The sequence below is a fragment of the Penaeus japonicus genome, unplaced genomic scaffold (assembly GCF_977035675.1).
Source record: "Penaeus japonicus unplaced genomic scaffold, GWHDUDI00000001_assembly GWHDUDI00000007, whole genome shotgun sequence".
Classification (NCBI taxonomy): Eukaryota; Metazoa; Arthropoda; class Malacostraca; order Decapoda; family Penaeidae; genus Penaeus; species Penaeus japonicus.
The window spans coordinates 8,768,375-8,775,874 of record NW_028234409.1 but is presented as its reverse complement, the minus strand read 5'-3'; positions in this window follow the sequence as shown (position 1 = coordinate 8,775,874).

The following is a 7,500-nucleotide window of genomic DNA, read 5'->3' as shown; positions in this document are numbered from 1 at the left end:
AGGGAGAGAGAGAGGGAGGGGAAGAGGAAGGGGAAGGGAGAGAGGGAGGGGATGGAGAAGGGGAAGGGTAAAGGTAAAGGGGAGGGAGAGGGGGTTAGAGAAGGAGGGAAAGATAGAGAGAGAAAGAGAAAGAGAGAAAGAGAAAGATAGAGAGAGAAAGAGATCCAGCGAGTGAAAACAGTGCAACGGGGAATTGGAATGGCCAGAATGGCTAACATCCATAAACAACGAGCTGTCAAAAACGAACAAATATTTAATAAAGTCAATAAAAAAATCACTAAAATATTTAAACTAACAAAAATAACCCTAATTCTTAAATTATAAAAAATATACATATAAAACAGACATTTTTTTATAAAATCAAATAAAATTGAAACCGTTTGTACTGAAATTACGTTCCCTGTTAAGATCTCTTTGTGAAGGAGAAGTGAGAAACAAGAAAGGAGAAATAACAAATGAGGAGAAATTAAAAAAAATGAGAAGGAAAAACAAGAAAGGAGGATGATAAAGGAGAAAATGAGAAAGAGGGAAGAGGAGAAAGGATTAGGAAAGATGGAGAGAAAGGAAAAAGAAAGAAGAGGAGAAAGGAGAAAGAGAAAGAGTGAGGAAAGAAAGAAGAGAAAAAAGGAAAAGGAAAAAGAGAAAGGAGGAAAGAGGAGAAAGGAGAAGGAGGATGAAAAAGGAGATGGGAGATGAAACAAAGAGAAATAGAAAGCACTAACGGTGGAGAAAATGCCAGGACGAGAAAGTGGTGGAAAGGAAAATTAATGAAAATGACAATTAATGCCGAAAACGCACGAAGGGGAAAATAAACATAGGACCAGATAAGGCATAATAGGAATAGGGAATAAAGAAGAACAGAAACTAACGAGAGGAAAGAAAAATGAAAGGCAAAGGGAAATACGATGAAGGCGAAGAAGAAAACTAATGAATCAAGAAGTAAACAAAATAAGGAATATGAATTCAAAATAAATAACACATAGACGTGAGACGAAGCCCCTGTAGCCAAGGCAGAGAGAGAGAGACTGCGAGGAGAGGCGAGGAACGGCGCCATTCCAGCCAGCGGCGCCGCGATCGTGACCAACTAGAGCAGGTCACTTTATTCTACTTCCAGCCACTTCCTGGAACGACCGCCGCCGCCGCCGCCGTCGCCGCCGCCGCCATCATCATGCGGACTCGCAGGATCCTCGCCATCCTCTCTCTCCCTCCTTCCCTGTTTCCGCTCCCTCACCCCCAAAAAAAAAAAATCCCAAAGGAACATCAAGAGGGAAGAGAGGGAGGACGGCGGAGGGAGGGAGGAGAGGGAAGGAGGAAGGGAAGGATGATGGGGCAGAGAAGGAGGGAAACAAGAGGGCTCCAAGGCGCCCTTCGAAAGGAGCGTCCCCAAAGAAGGAGAGAGAGACAGAGGGCGCCTGTCGTAGCGAAGGAAAAGCGAGCTTTCGGAGAGATCCGCCGTGAAATAAAATCAGGTGCCGGACAGCGTCTTCCCGCCGGTAACTCACATCGCGGCCACCGCTGGCGATGGCAGCGCCGCGTCCCGATGCGCCGCCAAGGGTCAAACGCCGTGGCTTCGTCTTATCTCGGCGCGGGGCGGCCGAGATCCAGCATCTTGACCTGTCCTCGCCGTCCGAGATGGCTCGCAGATGGAAACGAAGGCAAATCCCGAGCGGAAACGAAGCGAGAAGCGGCAACCGGGGCGGCCGCCGCGCGCCGAAGTCGGCGGCGAGGCTTCGGGACGCGGGGGAATGATTGCTCTTCGCCGGTAATGTTTCTCTCACCTTTGGCCTCCGCGGACCGCAAGAAGACGCTGGGATTTGGGGGAAAACATTAATTTGTTGCAGTTACTCCGGCGGCGCCACGCACATGGCTTCGTTCACCTGACGGCTCCGCCACCGCGACTCACAGCGACTGACCGCACGCACAGGGGAGGAGGGGAGGGGGAAGGGGCGCGAGGGAGGGAGAGGGGAAAAGGGAGAGGAGGAGGAGGAGGAGGAGGAGGAGGAGGAGGAGGAGGAGGAGGAGGAGGAGGAGGAGGAGGGTAAGAGGAAGAAATACCAACCAAGGGGTCGAAGTACCGGCGTCCTGACCCCGTCGCGAAAGAGGAAGGGGGGGCCGAGGGAAGTGATCACAGCGACCTCGGGATGGAGGGGGGGGGATAGGAGGGAATGGAAACGAACCCCCTACGACCTAATCCCCCCCTCCCCCTCCCCTGTAAATGGGCGCGACGGCCATACGAGAACGACAACACCGACGACGACGACCGACAGCATAAAATCCTCTCTTTTTTTTCCTGGCGACTCCGAAAAGAAACGGACAATGCACGAATTCCTTCCCTGTTATCAGCATGCGGTGGTTTTACCTCCGCGCTGGCTCTTCCGTCTTTCCTCTCTCTCTCTCTCTCTCTCTCTCTCTCTCTCTCTCTCTCTCTCTCTCTCTCTCTCTCTCTCTCTTTACTTCTTCACTTCCTGCCTTCTTCATTTCCTCTCTTTCCTTCTCTCTTTCTCCCCCCCCCCTCTCTCTCTCCTTCTTACTCCCTTCCTCCCTCCTTCCATCCCTTCCTTCCCTCCCCCCCCCCTTTTCTCTCCATCTTGTATGTGCGCAACTGGTAGCCCGCTATGTTGCAAGATGGTGATGTGTACACACCTACGGACGAGAAATGCAGAACTACGTACTTACACGCTCGACTTCTTTCACTTTTTTGTGTACATGGAGTGCCAGAAACTCGCAGAAACACACACATACGCAAGACAGACAGACAAGCACAAAGACACGCACATACACAAGACACACCGGAACCGTATGTACGTACTCACGCGTGTGCACAATCTCCCGTGTGCGTGTGTGTGTGTCCCTTGTCAACAGGCTTCCCTAGATGCACACGTGGCGGACCACACCTCGCCTCCTTGCGTTATGGCCCCGATCCCTCACGCCCCATTATCTTGGAGCGGCGCCCACGCCCCCGCTCTTTTCCACGCCCATCCCCCGGCCTCATCGTTTGCTCTACTACTTTCCCCTCTTCGCCCTCTCTCTTTCTCCCTCTTTTTCTTCCGCTTCCCCTCTCTGTTTCTCCCTATTTCGCTCTCGCTTTCTCCCTCTTCCCATCTCTCTCTCTCTCTCTCTCCTTTCCATCGCTATTTCTCCCTCTTTCTCTCACTTCCCCTCTCACTTTCTCCCTCATTCTCTCGCTTTCTTACTCTTTCCATCTCTCTTCTCCCGCTTTCCCTCACTCTTTCTCAATCGTTCCCCCTCTCTCTCACTCTTTCTTCTTCGTCTTCGTTTTCACTTTATTGTTTTCCTTTTATCTCTTCCTCTCTCTCTCTCTCTCTCTCTCTCTCTCTCTCTCTCTCTCTCTCTCTCTCTCTCTCTCTCTCTCTCTCTCTCTCCTTCTTCCTTGATCTATATCACACGATTATTTCTTTCCTTTCCTCCTCCCTTTTCCCCTCCCCCTCTTTCTTTGTGTAATATCTATGCTTGGGCTCTTAAGACGAAGTATACATGCAAACATACGAACATCTATTTTTTCAACCATGTATATTCGCGCGTATAGATTCACATATGTATGTATGTATGTATGTATGTATGTATTTATGTATGTACATATGTATGTATGTATGTACATATGTATGTATGTATGTATGTATGTATGTACATATGTATGTATGTATGTATGTATGTATGTATGTATGTATGTATGTATGTATGTAAGTATGTATGTACATATGTGTTTATCTATGTATGTATGTACATATGTATTTATTTATGTATGTATGTATGTATGTACATATATGTTTATATATGTATGTATGTATGCATGTATGTATACATGTATGCATATATGTATACATGTATGTATATATGTGTACATGTATGTATGTATGTATAAATAAAATAAATAATAAATCCTAATAATAAGAGATAATGAGAATTAAAAAAAAACATACCTTAACCACCGCAAAGAAATGATCTGAGATTCGTGGAATGTCAGACGAGACGCGGAGGCAGACAAACGCACGAACGAAATTAAAATGACGACTTAATTAAGGGTGACTGAGCAATAGGGAGTAGAAGTAGAAGAGGAAAGAGGAGAAAGGAAAGGAGGAGAGGAAGGAGAAGAAGAACGAAAAAAAGATGGAGAAAGAGATGGAAAGGGCGAAAAAGGAAGGAGAATCAGAAAAGGAAGGAAGAGAAAAAGATGAAGGAGGATGAGGAGGATAAAAAGAAAATCAAAATAAAAAGAAGATGAAGGAAAAGAGGATGGATAAGAATAAAGAGACGGTAAAGGAGAATAAGAAAAGAAAAAGGAAGAGAAGAAGAAGAAGAGTGAACAAGAGAAGGAGAAGAACAGGAGGAGAAAGAAGACAAGAAGACTAAGAAAAGGAGAAGGAGGAGGAAGAGCAAGGGTGAAAAGCTTCACGATAGAGCTTCAGCTTAACAGGGGAGCCGAGGGTGACTAAGCCTTCGTCCTTTCCCAGCGAAGTCGAAAGCCGGGGAAGCGTCCCTTTAAAAGAACGAGATGAAGAAACACTAACAGGAGATAAATAGATAGATAAATAGATGGATAGATAGATAGATAGATAAATATATAGATGGGTAGATAGATAGATGGGTAGATAGATTGATAGATAGATGGTAGATAGATGGGTAGATAGATGGATGGATGGATGGATAGATAGACAAATAGATGGATAGATAGATAGATAGATGGGTCGATAACTGGATAGATAGATGGATAGATAGATGGATACACAGATGGGTAGATAGATGGATGAATAGATGGGTAGACAAAATGGAGAGATAGATGGTAGGTAGATAGAGAGATAGATAGATGAGTAGATACATAGAGAGATAGACTGACAGAAAGATATATATATATATATATATATATATATATATATATATATATAGAGAGAGAGAGAGAGAGAGAGAGAGAGAGAGAGAGAGCTATCTAGACAGCGCTGCAAGAGCATCAACAACTTCCCACAACTGACGGTCAGACTCCTTTCCCCCCTTTCCCCCTTCCCCTCCCCCCCTCCTCCCCTCCTCCCCTTTCCCTAGTTGGTGAGCGAAGACGAAGGGAGGAAAGGAGGGTGGGGGGGGAGTGAGGAAAAGAGGGAGGGGGGGCGAGATGGGAGGAAAACGCTGAAGGGGTGGGGGTGGGGGGAGAGGGCCCATCCCACTCGCTACCGCAAATTACCAAGACTTACCAGAACGGAGTGGTACAGAGAGCTCTGTTGAATGGGGGGAGGGGGACGGAGACGGAGGGGGGGGGAGATGGAACGGTCAAGCGAGAAGAAATGAACGGGAAGGAGGAAAGATGGATGATGAAAGTGGGAGAGGGAGAGGGAGAGGGAGGGAAGGAGGGAAGGAGGGAGGGGGAGAGGGAGGGAGGGAGGGGGAGGAGAGGGAGGGAGGGAGGGGGAGGAGAGAGAGGGAGGGAGGGGGAGAGGGAGAGAGAGAGAGAGGGAGAGAGGGAGGGAGGAAGGGAGGGAGGGAGGGAGGGAGGGAGGGGGGGGAGGGAGAGGGGGAGGGGGAGAGGGAGGGGGGAGAGAGAGAGAGAGAGAGAGAGAGAGAGAGAGAGAGAGAGAAATAGAGAGAAATAAAATGAACGGACGGCAAAGAGAGAGAAAGAATTACAAAGAAAGATGTGAAAACATGAAAATAGAAATGCAAAAAATAGTAAAAAAAAAAAGAAAAGGAAAAAGGAAAAGGCAAATAAATGAAACAATAAATAAATAAATAAACAAATACGAAAAAAACGAAACAATTAATGTCACAACTCAAATCAACAATCACTCCCCATAAAAAAGAAAAAAAAGAAAAAAAAGAAAAAGAAATAAGAGACTACCATAACCACAACAAGAAACAAGACCAGACAACAAGAACAACAAGTCACAACTAAGGTACAAATCTGAGACATACCAAAGGCCCACCGACGGCGCCTTGGCACAAATCCAGCGCCTACAACCTTTATCTCTTTATCCGCCTCCCTTATCCACGCATCTCCGTCCACAAGGAGAGCTGGACAAGACACGGAGCGGCGGAAGGTGCCTTTGATCGCGTGCCTTACGAGGAGGGAGGGAGGGAGGGAGGGAGGGGGTAGGAAGGGAGGGAGGGAGGGAGGGAGGGAGGGAGGAAGGGAGAAAAGAGGAGAGGAAGGAAAGGAAGAAAGGAGGTAGAGAGAGAGAGGATGTGTGTTTGTGTGAGAGAGAGAGAAGGATAGATAGATAGATAGACAGAGAAAGAGAGAGAGAGAGAGAGAATAACAAACAAACAAAGACAGACAAACAAACAAACAGAGAAAAAAACACAAACAAAGTGACAGACCCACCCAGACAGACAAACAAAGACAAAGACAGAGATTATATAAACAAGGTACACACACACACCCAGTCTTACGATAAGATACTGCCCCTTCTGGAAAGTTCACTGGCACTGGGAGCGATAAGCGCACACACCTTGGGATTATTGGCATTATTCGGAAAACCGGGCCGGGAGGAGGCAGCGAATGGAGGAGGCGATGACACGGGGATGACGGAGCGCGGAAGGGGAGAGAGGTGAAAGGGGAGAGGGAGAGGGAGAGGGAGAAAGGGAGGGAGAGGGAGAGGGAGAGGGGGAGGGAGAGGGGGAGGGAGAGAGAGGGTGAGAGAGAATGAGAAAGAGAGGGAGATAGAAAATGAGAAAGAGAGGGAGATAGAGAATGAGAAAGAGAGGGAGATAGAGAAAGAAAGAGAGAGATTGAAAGAAAGGAAGAGAGAGAATGAGAGGAGAGGAGGGAGAAAGAGAATGAGAAAGAGAATGAGAGAGGAGAGAGACAGGGAGAGATAAAGAGAATGAGAGGGGAAAGAGTATGGGAAAAGAGAGGGAGAGGGAGGGGGAGTTTGAGAATGAGAAAAAGAAAGGGAAAGCGAGTAAGAGGCGAGAGGAAAGGGGAGAAAGAGAGAGAGAATAAGAGGGAGAAAGAGATAGAGAGGGAGCGGGAGATGCAGACAGAGAAACAAAGAGGAAAACAAAAGAGGGAAGAAAGAAAGAATAGCCATCGTAACTGAGGCAAAGGTCATGCCTCTTTCCTTCCCTTTGCCTAATTCTTTCCTCATTCCTCCAGTGAGTCGTATCACAAATACACATGAAAAAAAATTTCATGATCGGGACGCTTTATCTACCGTTTAAATCTGCATTAATAAGATTAACCACGATACAAAAACACATCATACATACTCGTTACGCAAGTTCGAGTTCAGTTCAAAATTATATAAAAAATAATAATTCTGATTTTTTTGTTAAATACGCATTTCAATCATGTAAACCAAACTACGTCACACCCACGCGCCCACACGCCCACACAGATCACCTTCAACGGATCAAACTGCATTGGTGATAACAAGGAGGAAAAAAATCCGTACCAGACCATAAGGGCGAAAATCCTCTGAAAAAGGGGAACGTTCAAGGAGGATTCAACATGGCGCAATCCCAATCCTTCTCTGCTTGTTCTTGTTCTTTATC